We start from the raw sequence: 17,679 nt of genomic DNA, 5'->3' as shown, positions 1-17,679 counted from the left end.
GGATGAGCCAAAGTACAGTGCACAAGCACACTTGTAATAGAAATTATATAGAGATTTCACAGGAATTTATGTTAGGTAAGGGCTCATCTTTTCATGTAAATTATTGCTCAGTAAGATCACAAGTTTACAAATAATTACTTAAAAGTTTGAAGGTAAATTATACCCTGAGAACACACGAAGAGTCCTGGTTGGGCTCCATCAACAGTGCTCTCCTTTTCTCACATGACTTTTCACTCTGTTATAAGGAATATTTTTGTACCCCATGCCAACAAGATTGAGTCTATGTCTGAAAGACAGACTTAATCTATGTTTTGTGTTGTTCTCCTGATCTTATTAGTGGGTTAGAGAAACAAGAGGATTTTGTATAAAGTTTCGCATATAAATTCGATTCTAGTAAACCAGCTAATTTACATGCTAAACAGCCAGCAGTTGGTAAGATGGTTTTGTTTCATGTCAAATGCAGAAGCTAAATGCATTTTAGAAATACTAGAAAACATTGTTTCTTGTGAAGAGGCATTTTAATAGCAAATAGCTCACTCAGATCTTCCACGAAGCAGAGAAATCTAGTTGAGAAATTCCTGTATCTCATGTATTGAAAGGCAACAGTTTGTGCTCTGAGTATGGACCATCTGCTTTTACTTTGTTTCATACCTAATGTGATGCTTCAGTTCATCATAAACACAATCAGTTTTCTAAATGGTGCCAGAGGTTCTGTAAAGATATATGTATAATCTTGCTGCTTTCTAGAAATAGAAGGTAAATGTGTTTTGTTTGAAAATGGTACCTACAAAATGTATCAGATGGAACGTCGAAAATTGTGTCTTAGTCCAGTCATCCTGCCCAGTGCCTTCGAAATACTGCAGAGAAAAATGAAGCGCAGAAACTATGCCTTCTTTACTTACAGTAGACAGTGCACCCACCTTAGGCAATGAAGTGAGAGAGGGAAGGGCTTTACACCGATGTGCACATTTTTGAACTAGATGCTGATTTAGATTTCCTGGAATAAAAAGCTTAAGATTCCATTCAAGATGCTCTGTGAGTTCTTACTGAGGGAGTTCCTACTATGTCTGGCTCAGTGATACGCAATGCCGTCAATGTCTGGCGCTATTGCCCACAGACCAAAGTACTTCCCCATGAGTGAAATCCTGGCCATAAGAAATCTACGACAAAACACATGGTCAAGATTTCCAGTTGTGCTAAGGCATTTTGGTGAGCTGATAGACACCTAGATTAAAATCCAAAAGGCTGGATAAAATGTATATGAGCTTTCTACTTACTGGATAAATACACAGCCAATGGCTCTCATCTCTAGCCGCCCCTCATCCTTACCATTCCCAAAGAACCTTGCTCCTGCCTGTCTTTGATACCCTCTTAAGAGGTCCCTTTGAAATTCAGTCTGCAGTGTTTAGATCCATGTTTCAGCTAGCACAGAAGTTTGTGTCTAATTTGGAAATAAATAGATGGGGCCCATCCTCTTGCACTGAAGTGCCATGACTTGGGTCCGCATGTTAATTTTCTACAAACAGAGTGGTTGTGTCCAAACTACTGACCTGGAACAGTGCCTGGGAGTGAAGCTCTTGCCTAGCTCTCTGCATGAGCAATGCCTGAAAGCAAGCTAAGAGCATGTCCTAAGTGCAAGACACTGTCACGCCCCAGCCAGGCCAGCAGATCAAGGGACGGCCTTTGGGTTTCTTGCCAAATGCCTCATACAGGGATGAGAGGGGAAACGTACAAAATGATGGCAAACAACTATTGCAGCTCAGCCTGAGACTTCAAAGTGCAAAGAGGGCAAAACACCAGTCACCCAGTGTGGGGGTTTATTGTAGAAATTATTACATGCACTAAAATCATCTAAACCCTACTGTGGAAAATCAAAGCTATAATTAAGTGAGAGTAAGTCTGATGCATCACGGCAGGGAGCCTGTTCCCGTTATTCTGTGTTGTTGGACCACAATCTTTCTTTTGCTATCTTCTATGCTTGTTCTTTCTTTTTAGGCTCCTAATTGCTGTGAGGAACCAACCTCGTCTGTGCAGTCCAGGCTGTTAGCACTTCCACCATAGTTCCAGCCCTTCAGCCTTGCTCCTTGGAGCTCTAGATGCCCCTTGCCCGGCTCCTTCCCGCTTTCCTTGCTGTCCAATCTGCCTTGCTCTGGGCTGTGCCAGTACTGGAGTAGACTGAACACGAGTCCCACATTCTTTATTATGGAGTCAGCATTTCTTCCTCATTCCTAGCCTGGCTGCTGCCCAGCGGGTTATTTTGGGAGCTACGCTAGCTGGTCCAGAGAACAGTCACATTAGTGAGGGTACTAACAGCTAAACACTGCTGAAGATTTTCAGCACCTGAGCTTGGTGCCCATGTTTGGGACATGGACATAGTGTAACCATCCCTGAGGATAAAGGAGTTAGAGGGTAAAGTCTGTAAGTGTCCAGCACCCAAAGGCTAGCTGAGTGATGGGGAGGTGTGGCTGGGCAGTAGCTATGCTTCCCTATAACCAGCAGCACTGCAAATCTGCATGCTGGGGATGGGAGCAACAGTGCTGTGAAAGGGATTAAGCCATCTGTATGCTTTCCTCCCTGTCCTTACCATCCCTTTTCCAAGCCAGCATGGTTCCTCTGCTCCCTGGATGTGTGTTCTCCACACCTCCCTCTGCATCAAGATGAGAAGCAGCAAAACTGCAGCAGCACTGCAGGGTTGTTCTGTGGGTCTTGGTAGGTTGGGACTGAGAGGCATTGGTATAGCAGGTAGTTCATGGTTCAGATGTCTCCTCTCACCCCATGCCTCCCTTCCTGAGAAAACAAGCATTGCATGGTGTGGAGACCAAGCCGTAGGGGAGGAAATGGAGTGGAAGACAAAGCATTCAAAACAACTAGGAAATGGTTGGGAAAGACAAATTTGGTTGAGAGCTTTCTGGGTAAGATTCAATCCTGCATGTGTTCTCTGAGCTGGTAAATAATACTGATGTATAGGTATAAAGTGGGGTTCCCTGACCAGGTACAGACCCTACAGGATCTTAGTTTGGTGTCCTGCCTATGATATATTAGTTTTCATTGGAATCAGAAGCATTTTACCTTCTCTGGTCCACCTGCTGTCTTTGTAAACTGTGTTGTACTTCAATGTCCCTTATGCCTGTGGAGCCAGATGGCCACCAATGACTCATACCACTTTTTCTGGGAGCCACCTTGGAATACCTTATATCATCCTGGATTTTTCCACTGGAGAACAGCTCTTTGAAATGTCTTGTGCTGGGCAATTTTCAACACTTGCCATCAGGCACATGATACCATTGCGCCTTCTCAGCCCTGCTGTTGAGGTGCAGGTCCTGGAGGAAGCCTGAGTGCCCTTAGAGCAGCCAGTGGGCAGATGCAGTGGGGCTCTTGTGGTACCTGAGCTGCCTTATCTGGGGTAGACCCCCTCATAACTTCCAGTTGGGTGTTCCCTGAGGGCATAGCAGCATCTGTCTTGTAGCAGAGGGCAAACATGGATGCACGGAGAACAGCGTTAAATCCTGTGGCACAGTCATGACATGTTGCTAGCTTATTTTTTAACCTTTTACTTTCTATTGCAGTGGTTTTGTGAAAAAAAGGTTATTGTTATACTTGAATTTATCATGCTGTTGGAGAGCACTGGGCATAAGTCAGCCTTGAGGCAGTAAGATAGACAAGATGAGCTCTTGAAGTACCTTTCCAGACCTATTTCTACAAGTCTATGAGCAAAACAAAATGAACTCAAGATGTTTTCCCAGAAGACAGCAAATAAAGGAACCATTTCTTTGAATTCTGCACAGATTGAATATGAACAAAATGAATCCCACATCTGGTCCATTCTTCTTTTTCATTTCTTTAAAGAATAGATACAACAACGCCATGCACACACACAGAAACCACACACAGGGAAGGTCAAGTCTAGGGTGCCTCAAGTTTTACTTTCTGTCTCTTTTTGGAATGGTAGAAGGTTAAAAAAAAGTAATAAATCTGCATGCCCCACATGCTGAAATAAAATGGCAGCTGCATCCTAAACCATTTCAGCTCCTGCGCCAAGTGCTCCAAAACCAAAATCTGAGAGGGGAAAGCAGCTGGCAGTGGCCAGAAAGGGCTGTTCACATGGAGAAGAAGGCTCAGAAAACTTTTTGGCTCGGGGGATTCATGATACGAAGGTGAGCAGCCGGACTCTGTACACAGTATCTGAAGGAAGTTGGACCCCTAGTGAAGATGACTCACAAAAGCCAGAGTGCTGAGCAGGGACCTGCTTGTCTAAGCCAGTGGAGACCACTGGAGGGACAGATTTGCCCATCATCCCAGCTCTGAAGGACACTCAGATGCCCTGATCAGGCCAGAGAGCAGATATAGTGTATGACAGCCCCTCCAAGTTGTGAATAATGAATACTGTCACCTAGCAGGTATTTCGGATGAGCCCAACCTTGCAGTTTGTTTGCTCAACTGAATTGTTTCCCTTTCTTGAATATTGTAAGGCTCCAAACAAACCATATACATTTGTCTTATAAATATTTATTAATTTCCCCTTTGTTAGCTAATTGTTTTGTAACACAGATGACTTTCTTCATTAAGCAGATTGCTAAAATGCTATTTCACAATACATTTATTGTTAATTCCCTAATTAGTTAGGAATGCATGTTTTTTGGATAGTGAAGCAACTTGCATAGTGCTTGGCAAGTTAGCTTTTAAAACTAACTTTGACTTCAGGTTTGAATGTTCAGCAGTAAGGAAGAAGCTTCTTAAATGCATTTTTAAAAAGTAAATTAATAAACATAGGTCAAAACAAATGTAGAGTCAGAATTATGCAATTTGTCTGCACATTAACTTCTTTCTACTCTATCCTCTAATGACATTTCTGAATCAGATTGGTTGTACTAACTTTACCTCTCCCCAGAGAGCAAATTTTTGATATGCTGTAACTGTACGATGAATTTTGACATAAAGTGAGTAAAAATAATGTCTTTTATTTTGTGCATCAATTTATTTTGTTCATTTTTCCTGTTTTGATAGTCTCTTGCTTTTTTCAGTTCTTGTTATGTATGTGCTTTAGAAAGAAAGCATCCACATTGGAGTGGTTAATCAAGGGGAACTAACCAAAATAATCACTTTCTAGTACTTCAAAATATTCTGATTTTTTAATGGAGAATATGCATTCTTAAATTAAATATGCATAATAAGTAATAAGTAGTAATAAGAACAAAGCGGGCTCTGTAAGAATGAGTGTTATGTTTTAAGCAAAATGCATTTGATTTGCAGGGTTCAAAACTGCTTTGAAGCCGTAAGAATCAGTGCAAAAACTGGGGTGAAGAGGATGGAGAGCCTCATAATGCTTATAAATTGTCCTTAATTGTATGGATTTTAAATACAGAAGTTGGCAGTGACAAAAGCTAAAAGCCATTAGGAGAGATCCTATTGTGCAACACATCAGTAATTGTAAATCAGAATCTTGGGGGAAAAAAAACAAAAGAACTAGTTTTCTAAAATTTTCATAACTGTACTTGAGACTTGTCTTGATGTTTACTACAATGATGGCATTGTTTGAAATGACATAGCCTAATGCATATATAAATCCAGTTTGAAAAGAGCTCCTAATTAACATGAATAGTCTTCTTCTCTGAAGGTCATTTATTGCAAAGTTCATTTTTCAGCCGAGCATTGCTAAAGTAGTCACCCTGCTAACAGCCATTAGATTAAGAGACTTAGGTCTGTTCTCTTCCTGACACTGGGTCAGGGTTTTCAAAGAAACAGGCTCTTCAATGCCAAGAAGCCCTTAAAAATAATATTTGAACAGAAAAAGAATGGATGTAATTATATTGTAAATATTTCTGTGGTTATTGAATTAATGAAGATAATTCTATTCATTTTCTCTTAAACAAAAAAAAAAAAGAAGGAAAAAAACCCACACCAAGTTTTCTTTATGTGATGTTCCAGTGCAGCTCTTCCCCATGGGACCTTTGATTTCTTCAGTCATAACGATTCATTAAAACTGAGAGACATGAAATATTTCGCATCTGATGTGTGAGCATTTTCACCTATTGCCAAATATTAGGTATGTGAAGACCCAGGTGTCTCTGCCCCCCCTTTGGAGGCCCCGGAAAGGCTTTCTGTGTCTGCATGCATGCCAGCCACTGCTTCTTCTCCAGCAAGAAGAGCTCTCCAAATCCGAGGGGACCAACTTATCACTGCCAAGCTTACAAACTGCCACTTCACCAGTACTTTAATGGCTGAACCATGACTATCTAATTCTGAAATAGTGTATGTCCAGGACCCCCGTTAATACCATTGACATGATACACATTTGAATATAGTTTTGGAAACTGCAGGGACAGAAAGATACTGCTTGGGCTGACATCCCCCAGTGGGTCATGCCTGTGGACATGTAGTGATAAAGGATCTTTACTGTGATCCAAAAGCTTGTTCACCTATGTCGGTTCGTTACAAACAGGTACAGCGTCTTTTGGACTGGGGTGTGACATTGCTCTCCTGCATCTTAGTGGCTACAGAAGCGGGTACACCATGCCCAGGCTAGCTCAGTACACCACCAAGGCCCAGGTAAGCCTTTACTCTGTATTTATTATGCTTGCCTCCATTTAATCAGGCCAAAGGTGGGATCTTTGATAGTCATTTGGAGCCTAAGTCATTCCCAAACTGGATTTGTGTCCCCTTCTCCCCTGCCACTCTCCCTGGAGTCAGGCTTCCTTGGGCTCCTGGTGACTACAGCTGGGCTGCAGAACACCAAAGTATGAGAAAACCCTTCCAAGTCTGAACAACAATAGTGTTAAGACAGCAGCAAAGTACCCCTCTGCCCCCTCCACTCCTCTCTGTCCCTGCATCTAGGCAGAAAGGCTGCAGGTATGACGGTGGGGAGTGGGACACTCATGATGTGCCTCAGTTGTTCTTCCCTGCCAGCTTCCACAGGGTGTTTGCTTCTCTCCACTTGCGTTAGCAGAGGGGAGCATATGGGCCTTGGAGATTTAATGTTTCATGGCTTACTTGGCTGTCAAAATGTTTTACATTATTATTTGTTGCAACATTCACGGTGATCATCTTTAAGGAAAAAAAAAACCCTGTGCGGCAGGTCCCTAGATGCCCTTGCTGGGAGCAGATGTCAGAGTAAGAGCATTGTTAAGCCTCTCTTGGAGTTTTCATTTCCCACCCTTTGTACAGCCAACACAGCACAACGTGGTGCACGCACAGCCTAGCAGGACCCATGGGGGTGGTTTAGGAAGGTTGAAACAGGGAAACTTGCAGATTTATAGGGCGCTGAGACAGATTCGTAATCTGTATTGATGGCATCATCCCCAACCATGTGACAACCAAAGCAGATAAGCCTATGACTGAACTGAAAAGATTTCTTAAAGCTGGTAATCGATATTGAGCAGCTCAGTCTGTTGGGCTATCAGGTTCAGAGATCTCCACACATGTAGGTGGTGGGGGTGAGGGGAGCTCTGGGTTTGTAAAGTGCTGAGATGCTGCTAAGCCAGTACCTGTTGTTGCTGGGGTTGACTTCAGCTGAGGGGGGACTCAACAAAAGCCATGGGAAGACTTTGTTTATTAGGCAGGAAGATCCAGAAGCAAAGGGCTAATGAGTAAAGAACCTGAGTATCACTGGCTTGGGGACTTTTGTTGTGGGTGAAGCTCTCCAAGGGTGCTGCATATTGTCCCTTTCTCCAGTGCACCAGGCTTGACAGACAAAACCTCTTGCTGATGCTGAAAGTTTCCACAGGGATTTCCTTACTTTGGTCTGATATCCCATTACTTACAAGATACTTGTGTTTTAAAAGCAGTCACAAACCTGATGGACTTCCTAAAGGAGATATCTTCCAGTGCTTCTGATGGAGGGAACCTGTTTTAAAGTGAATAAAATGATCTTACTTTCGTTAAAGGCGTAATGACTTTCCAGGAAGCAGCTATTCAAGCCACTGTTGTCCATGATTCATCATAAAATACTCTCTCCTCAGATAGATGGCCTGGGACAGAGCTTCCCCCCAGAAGTCACTGCCTGCCTATCCTGCACCTTTCAGAAAAGAAAGGAAGCTGGTGCCTATCAAGAGAAGTTATGTATAGGTAGCATCTCCTCAGAAACAGCATTCCCATGAAAGGGAAAGAAGTTGTCTGCAGATAATCAAGCCTTGTGCTTTGTTTCCACAAGATGACTTGATGTTGTTAAGGCTGGACTGGTTAGACTGACACATAAAGATGAAGGGGGAAGCTGAGCCTTTCTATTTCTCTGTATTATAGGGCAAGACAGCTGGGGTTCAAATACACTCCGTATTATGAAGCACCTATTAATATCATCTCCTGATGGAGAACAGGGTATTTTTTTCTTCTTAAATGTTTGATTAGTAGGCATTGTGTAATGTCTTTACTTCAGTAAATTCCAGTTAAGAAAGATTTTGGATGCACATGTGAATGAAGGCTTGTCTTGAAAGACAGAGCAAAAAGAAATTCATAATCATGTTTCTCTTGTTGTATTTACTGTTTTGCTTCTAAAGGGAATATTACTCCACTAAGAGATTCATAATTAGGAGGATGCCAGATGGGTTATCAATGTGGTTTTAAATTTTTATACGTAGCGTGCTTGTTCTTGCAGGGGATGCTTTGGTTCCGTGTACAGTAGTTAAATATAAATGTCTTCTATGAGGGGACTGCTAACTATTCCATGATTTTGAATTTGCTCTTTATTTAGTCCTTCCTCCATCTCTTTTTTTCTTCTTTCAGCTGCTCTGGTGAGGTAAATTAACTGAATGGACATACTAGGTGGAACAATAAAGTCTGAAAGCAGAACTGAGACCCATATCTCCACCTGAAAACGCCAACAACTTTAGTCAGTAAAAGAAGAGAAAAAAACATAGAACTTTGGACACCTTTTCGAAATGCCAGGGACAGGTGTGTCTGTGGGCCAGGTGTTTCAGAGGCCAATATGTGCTTTGTGCCATGACACAGAGAGGTGCAGCAGCACGGAACCGGTGAGGAGAACAAGGCTGGTGCATCTCAGGTGGGAGTGACGTGCCCTCCTTCACAAAGGAAGGGTGAGAAGTCAAAGGCAAGCAGAAAATTGTGATGTGACAATGCACCAGAGCCAACAGCTAGAATTGCTGTCCCACAGAAAGCCTACACCCACTGGGGAACTGGGGACTCGGCCTCAGAGGGTTTATGCTTTCCACATACTTGAGGATGGGATGCCTGCACACATGCATGCAGACACACACACATGTATGCGCACTTCACCATTTGCAGTGTGCTTTGATCTTCAGTGCCAAATTGAAACACGCCTCTCTGCAGGATTTATATCACATCTTCATCACTCACCAGGGCTTTGGATCAGACAAAAGGACCGTGTCACCTTTCCTCTCTTTTTCCTTCTGAGTCCCCTCTCTGTTGTGAGCTTTTAGAGCTGCGATAAACAGAAGGGAGCCATACACACTATAACGATAACCCAGATGACAGTGTCAAATCTACATTTGTTCCATGTGGAAGTGTTACTGAAGGAGAAGATGCTGTTATTAAACACCAGGGAAGGGTGATCAGAACTGGCAAAAAAAACCCCAAAGGACAACAGCAATGGAAATGGACTGAGGGTTAACCAATGTCCTTTAACATAACCAACCAGCTTATGAAAAATCTGCATTAGATTAGGGACAAACCCAAGCCTCAACTTTCAATTTACCTTAAAGAACACTTGGAGGGGTCAGTTCATCATCTCTGAAAGCAATTTTCGGTGAAAATACTTCCACATCATGTCTTGTTCTAGGGAATCAATGCCTTGCAAACTCCAAATATTGAGCATGCCCTTCTTCTCTGGGGTAGAAGGCTGATTGATGAAAACAGATACAAAAACATTTACTAAAGACTTTAAATTCAATGGCAGCTCATAAACATATACATATTCAAGAGAAATGAAAGGATTCTGTCCTACATGTAAAACCAGACTGGGTTTACATGTTGTAATCCTGTTGTACCGGTGTAAATGCAAGCAGGAGAATGTTGGGCTATCAACAGAAAATCCCAGTGCTTAATGATAGGGACAATTAGGGAAGTGTCACATGAGAATATGAGGTCATCCTCATTAGAGAAGTTTAAAATTACTTTTGATGAAGTGTAAGGGTGAGTTGTATGGAGGAAGCTCTTGCATGGTATGGTGATTGGACTGATCCATGGTTATGTGCTGACAGAGACAAAACTTCGTGATAGAGATTAACTGGGGCTTTATTTAACTGAAATGTAACTGGAATTCAGATGCTGGCTCTGTGACTTGCCACCAAGAGCCTGGCCTCATGTTTTCAAGTATGTTCTAATGCTTTCCATTCCTCTTGGGGAGATTTTATTGATGTGATAGGAATTTCCCTCTCTCCTTCACCTAGAGCATCTTTGCTTTTAAAGAAGTTTGTAGTACTAGAGCTCTTATTCAGCTCTGTAAATCTGCATGTTACAAAGCACGCGTCCCACAGTTTAACATGGCTTGCAAATGGCAAATTTTCACTATATGCTGTTAATTCATCTATCCCTCTGCTTCTTTTTGGCTTTCCTCCCACAGAGCCTCTGTGGGGGATCCCTCCTTCCCAGCAACAGGGAAAGCATGGGCAGGAGATGCTCAGGGAGAAGGCTGATATGACCTTGATTTCTATAGCAGCACAACCAGGACAATTTCTGTGGCAGGGCTGAGGTGCTCTTGGTTTGCACAGCAGTGATAAAGTTCTCCAAATGCGATGGGAAACATGATTGTAATTAGGAGAAATGACAAAAGGTGAGTGGCCAGTGAAGGAATGGCCAAGTGTCTGCTTGAACGTTCATGTGTCTCAGGCATGCTCTGCCCTAGCCTGGAGTCTTTTCAGTAGTCACGTTTACTCTCCCACTGGCTCTTGCAGGAGCAGCAGAGGTAGGAGGTTTTCAAGCAAAACCAGTTTTTCACTGATCAAATATAATGGGACAATGCAGTTCACGTCCCCCTGCCTTGTCAGACTGTGCACCATAGCTGGGCTTTGGGTTAGCTTTCCAAAAACTACTGAACCTCTCATGTCTTCTGGATGTGAATAAGAAGGAGGAAGTGGGGAGACATAAACCCCCAAAACTGCTTGGCCATACACTACAGCTCCCTGTGCTCCTGTGTCCAACCATAACAGTGTCAGTAACCTCCGGCTAACATGGGCTGGTGTAAAAGTTTTTCTGAGCTCCCAGAACTGAGAGACTTTTACCTGCATCTTTGTTTTCCTTTTTGTGCTAATAACTGCAGCTATATTCCTAAGAAAAATATTCAGAGGACCATGTTATGTCTGTTTCTTAAATTGTGATCATTATGTGACTAATCATAATAATGATATGGTATTAGGGGGAAAAATGTTGGAAGATATTCTCTAGAGGGAAATGAATTTCTTTTTATCATCTACAGTATTTTATTTCACATATTCATGACCCTCCTGGTATTCTTTTTTCTTTTTTTTCCCTTTTTTTTTTTTTTTTTTTTTTTTTATGATGAGCCATAAAAATGACAAAATACATTAGCAAAGTTCTCGGTTTATGCTAAAATGACCATATTCAAAAATAATAACAGAGACTTGTATCAGCAATGCAAAAGATGCATGAAGTAATTGGTGCTTAATTTGTACACAAACTGTCAAGGCAGTTTTCCTCACGGCCTGCATCTTCTGAATTCATTAGTCTCTAATTAAGGCCAGTTGGGACCAGCAGTTAGAAGGTTAAAGAGGTTCTGACAGCCCTAATCATTGCTCAGGAAGCTGAAAATGTATGCAAAGTCTCGGCAGATGGGGTGAGATCTGCTTCTGCCAAGTGATAACTGTTATTCCTTTGCACCTCCAAAGCTGTCATCCTAATAGGCACATTTTAAATTTATTAATGCTCTAGTTACAATGCATACACAGTCTCTAATGGTATGTCATTCAGAGTATATAAACTGAGCAATTAACACATATTACCTGGTAATGGTAAAATTATTTGTTGCCTGTTTGATTTTTTTTCCTTCAGTTTCCTAATCCAGCAAGAAGAGTCATAAGAAAAGACTTCTCTTTGTTAAAAAGGAGGGATTCTGAGCTGCTTGTTTGTTGCCCATTAGTTCTTTTTTTTCTGCAGACAAAAAGCTCACAAGCCATAACTAACTTTACTTTGATTTCCAGTGCCTCCAAGATTTGGATTTCAGGGATTATACGTTTTTTCAAACTTCATATTTGAAAATGTGTGTTTTGAATACTTCAGATATAATTTTTAAATGAGATGTATTTTTTTTCTAAATTTGACTTTTTCATTCCTTTTTATAAAACAACGTGTGAACTGCTCAGAAAATTGTTGTTGCCCTTCCCACCCCCCTTCACCACTACTTCAGTGAGGCACCCATATTTTGCTCCCCTCTGTGATGGTATCTCTCTCCTTAATCCTGTTTGCCTTAAAGCTGCCTAATCAGGAGAAAGGCTTGGGTTTAGGTCTCTCTGTCCATCTGAAGGCTTCAGCCATGGGAGGCCTTTAATTGCATGTAGCACTGGTGCAATGTTGGGTTGCAAGGGGGGAAGCCCACTGCAGAACCTCCCATGCAGGGAGTGGAGCAGGTACCAGAGCCCCGGCTGTGTTGGGAGCCCAGCAAACAGTGCTAATAATGTGCTGAGATGGTAATGTAAGCAACAGAACAATTATGTACCCAGTGACTTATAGACAGGCCAGGAACCTATTGCTCTGCTAGAATTAATTGATTTTGCTGGGTGTAATGAGCATAGCACAAATAGGGAGTGTAATTGAAGTGAATTGTAGTGTAATTGAACTGTGGGCCTGGCTCTACCCTCACCAGCCTGAGTCATGAGTGGCTCCAAAAACATCAAAGGATTTCACATGGTGCAGTAGCAGCATGAAACAGTCCAAGGCCAACAATTTGCTGCTGAGATTTCTCCAGGTGTCATTTCGGACCTTAGTGCCCAATGACAAATCATCAGAGATGAAATCCTGCCAGCCATCACCCCCAGTCTTGTGTTTACTTGACACATCAGCAGTCCTGCTGAAGTCAAAGCAGACTTTTCCCAGGTGAGAGCTGGGTGATCAGGCCTTGTGTTAGCCTATGGGACTCCCCTGATGGCCACAAATGGTGCCAGTGCTGTTTGCATGAGGTGGTCCCTGCTTTGACCTTGGGTAGAATGACCCCACTATACTCTCTTGCTCTACAAAAGTACTTTATTCAGTAATCGCATGGTAGATAAGGATCATTAGTACCATTTTAGATCAGGGGAAGCTCAGGAACAGAATGGAAAATTACTTGTGCCAGGAGTGAAAAAAATACCTGGAAGACCTAGAAACCCCTTTCTATAAAACATAGAAGAGGGGAAGAAAATCAAAGCTGATAAATTATATAGAACAACTTTGACCTAAATGGTTTTCAGAGAATAGGTAAAAACCTTGATCACCTTGACCTGCATCACTGTTGTATAGGAGAGCGGTACTCTAATGGTCTTCACTTTCTGATGTGGATATACAACAGAGCTCTAATCCCAACATCTTTCAAGTTTGAGCAGCACATAATCAGCATGGTGTATGCTTAAGCCTAAACTTTAGCTAGCCCCCTGAGTTACGATAGCTTTATGCTAGGACAGTTCATTTCCACTGAGATCTGTCTTACGAGATTTATCTACTTTGCTCTTAGACCATCGCTAAGGGGTGCAGTACCTCCTAAACTGAGTTTTAGTGTATAACATGCACCTTTTTCAGGGCTCTAGGCAAAGAAAGACATTTATTTTCTCCTAAACAAAACACACATTGAGGCAGAACAAGCTCTCAGGATACCTCTCTGCACCCACAGTCTGATGTGTATTCCCACTACGGGGCTTCCCTCTCTCCTCTGAACCAGTATGCGTTGCTGGAGGGTCCTTACTTGCACCCAGCTACTGCTAACTAGGTTGTCCAATACACTTTCAATTTTGGATTATTGTACATACAAGACAGCAAGAGCTGAATTTCCTACACTGCTTCTAACCCAATAAATGAGGGTATTGAATTACAGTGGTATAATACGGTGGGGCTCTGCTTTAGGACCATTTGAGCAGCCAGAAGGCACACCATGTCAACGCAGAGCTAGAAACCACTCAGCTGTGGAGACACAGCTTCCCGTTCCTTCAAATACCTCTCTCCCAACCAGTCTGGAGCAGAAAAACCAGTGAATATCATGTGCTGCAGATGGACCAGCAATGGATCGCATACAGCTAGCTGAGTCTGGCATGGTCTGATTCCTCTTGTGTTTGCTGGCTACTTACCCAGCCAACAGCCAGACATTTGTGGGGTAAATCATTTCCAGTTGTTTCACAGGAGAAAACTGTCCAGTAGTATAAATAATAATTCCTCTCTGACAGGGGTTTCAGTGTTTGCCTGTGGCTCTGGTGCTCTACATCTTCCCTTCAGCCCCCCACCCAGCACATCTCCTGGAGAAGGATATAAATGGACCGGTTTATACCCTTCTACTACAGACCAGTCATCATAGAAAAAAAGAGGTTGGTGCCAACTATTTTCTCTTAATTTTTGTCTCTATACATACACAGGGCACAAGTGGAGAATGTTACTCAAGGCAATAGAAATTCTTGGTCAAAAATAACGGAGGCAAAATGGCTTGTAAAATTACGAGCGACAAAGTTGTTTGGTTCATACCATTTACAATTCATGAAACCTGAGGGACTGGACACAGACCAGTGCTTTGTCAGGAGAGAATTCAGGCCATGTGAAAATCGCTGGATGTTGTTGTGGCTTTTGCTGGCTGTTTTATGCTGAGGAGGCTCTGGGGATAGGGAAAGCTCAGCAGCGAGAAGCTTGATTTTGCTTAAATTCTGCAATCCATTGCTTTTTCCTTTACCTTCCCCTCTAGGCTGTCCAAGGTGATGCCCTTTTCTCACCGCCTGCCTGGAGTCACGCAATGGCCACCTCCTGCCAGCCAGCACACAGATTTCTTTGCTACTTTTCCAGCCTCCTGATGCTGGTGTAGGAAGGTGGCAGAAGGAAAAGTGCCATGCAGAGGATGACCCCATACTGCGCTGAGCCCCAGGTGCCATCACTGGCCCATTGGCATCTGGTGTAGCTTCGAGAAGTCAGGGTAAGCAGAAAGACATATGGGGAGCTGTTGCATAGCTTGGTGGTGTTACAGCTTTGCACTGAGTACCATCCTGGGTATCATCCTGGGTGTACCTGCCTGCACATCTCCCACTCAGAGAGGGGTCTGTCTTTTGCTGAGGAGCAGCCGACGCTCAAGATGCTATGGGTGATGGCCTCTGCAGCTGGAAAGAGGTACTGGATTCCCCCATAGCCCGTGTTTGGAGTGGGAGGTATTCCACCAGCCTGACCACTGACACTGCAGTGTCCTGCTTATCTTCCTGTTCAACAAAGTCTCTTCCATGCAAGGGGCCATGCCAGATATTTATTCTTTACCAACTCTTGCCCAGAGCCAGAATCTGGGACCTGTGGTACCGATCCAGTCCATATTCCTGGGCTGCTGTGTTTAGGAGGCATTCCCCTCATGGGTGTGCTACCAATCAAACATCAGTCAGGTGAGGACACCATATGCCTAGTGGCAATTGAGTCCTGTGGGGCCATATTGTGTTAAATCATGGAATCATAGAATCAAAGAATGGTTTGGGTTGAAAGGGACCTTAAGATCGTCGAGTTCCAACCCCCCTGCCATGGGCAGGGACACCTCATACTAGACTATGTTGCCCAAGACTCTGTCCAACCTGGCCTTAACCATTGCCAGGGATAGTGCAGCCACAGCTTCCTTGGGCAATGATAGCATGCTGAGGACAAGGCGAGGGCAAATTGATCACTGCTCTTGTGTCTGGCGTTTGCTGCAAGGTGTAAGGAGAAACACATCTGAGTCAAACAGGCTGGAAAGTGCCATAAAATGGAGGGCTGGTGCTAAGCTTCATTCAGGAGGAATTTACTCGGAGCAGGCTAGGAGCACAAGCATGAGCGGTTAGGGATTGCTTTGTGAGTAGCTGCCTCTCCATTGAATCTTGTGACATCTGGTACTTTCCTCAAGAACGGGTGGCTTCTCCGCCTCAAGGCCAACCAGATTTTTCTGCAACCTTGTGCTAAGTTCCTGCAACAGGGAGAGCTGGGGGAACTAATGCCATTATAAACATTATTTTCTACAGGGATGGATTCTCTGCTGGCTTAGCAAGAAGCTGATGGACCCTGTGGCATTGCCAAGCCTCGTGGTTACACAGTGATGGTGGCCACAGGTTGGGATATTCAGTAGCACCCAAGAACAATCTGCAGGCTGAAAACATGAACTGTGCAATGTTGATTGCAGCCTCTGTAGTTGGGGTTAAGAAAGGTTGTAGCTGCATTTAAGGGGTTCCAGACACATTGACATTTTGTAGTTATTCTGTGTGCATCAGAGAAAGCCCAACAGACTAACAAACATTTGAGAGGGTGTCTGTCCTCCTACTGTGTTTTTCTCTCTGTCAAAATCCTTAAAGTGTCTACCTTAATAACTATGTTAAACTATGCTTCATAGTTTAAATATCCCTACTTGTGTAACTGCTTTATTGCACTAAATGGCCTCTGTTAATGCTTGCCCAGTGATTTTCTTGCTGTGGTAGTAAAGCTTTCTAATGCTGAATTATCACTCTCATCTCTCTTTATGGAAAATGGAGGATCAGAGCACCTAAATGAATAACCCAAAAGACTGGCAGCAGCAGAGCCTATTCCAGAGGAGACCTCTGCAAAGGGTTTGTGGGCAGATTCAAATTCTTGGGTATATCACTGATAACATATATGGCAGTCATCTGTTTCTGAATCATCTGGTGATGTTGGAAAGCTTGTTTTGGATTGTAGGTTAGGAACACTGAGCTCCAGAGAACACACTGTACAGCTCTGGAGCATGTGAAACGGAGTGAGACATATCAGGCTTGTTTTCTGGACTTAGTGTGCTCTTACAGGCTCCAACGCTGCACATTTCACTGCAGTAGTACCTCAGTACTTACCCTTGTGGAAAAACACTCCATTGCCCATGGGACCACTGATGTGAATCAGTTTTAAGGATTTTCTTATGGACCCTGGTCTCAAATCCTGAAGATTTGCACTGAGACCCTGGGATAAATAGTGGCTGAATGCCCTAGTAGCTTTCTGTATTGCCCTGTGTGAGCTGTAAAGTGCATTTCTGCTTATGCAGTAAAACCATCAAATACACCTTGCCTTTAGTACATAAAGAAGAATGTACTGCATCATTCCTTGTGATAGTTGGTCTGCCAAGATCTCAATTTCATGTCTTCAAGCTCAAACCCAACCTTAAACCAGTGGATTTTTTAAAAATCAATCTACAGTGTGCTCATATCACCACAGTTTGGTCAATGCAACAAACAGTCCTTGCTTGCTGGTTTGTAGCTGATCTCCTGAGCTGGGTTTGCGCAGTGCTACGGAGTTATTGCCATAGCTTGGATTATCGCTGCGCCAGTGCTCCCTGGGACGCCCTGTACTGTGTCTTCTGTCCTACTCTGACAAAACAAGTAGCCAAACCTGCCTCCAGGTTTGTAAGCCTAAATGTGATGGCTCCTCTATCAACAACTTTCTGCTCAGCATGGACAAAATATGCCTAGATATTTCTCCTGGACCTGGGCATCTCCAGTTTCCAGGGACCACTGGAGGTCTTCTATCTTATTCAAACCAGGCTCTAGATCAGCCACTTGCAAGCCCAGGTAAGGGGAAATCAAA

Source organism: Psittacula echo (genome assembly GCF_963264785.1).
Source record: "Psittacula echo genome assembly, chromosome: 4".
Taxonomy (NCBI): domain Eukaryota; kingdom Metazoa; phylum Chordata; class Aves; order Psittaciformes; family Psittacidae; genus Psittacula; species Psittacula echo.
This window is presented reverse-complemented; position numbering follows the sequence as displayed.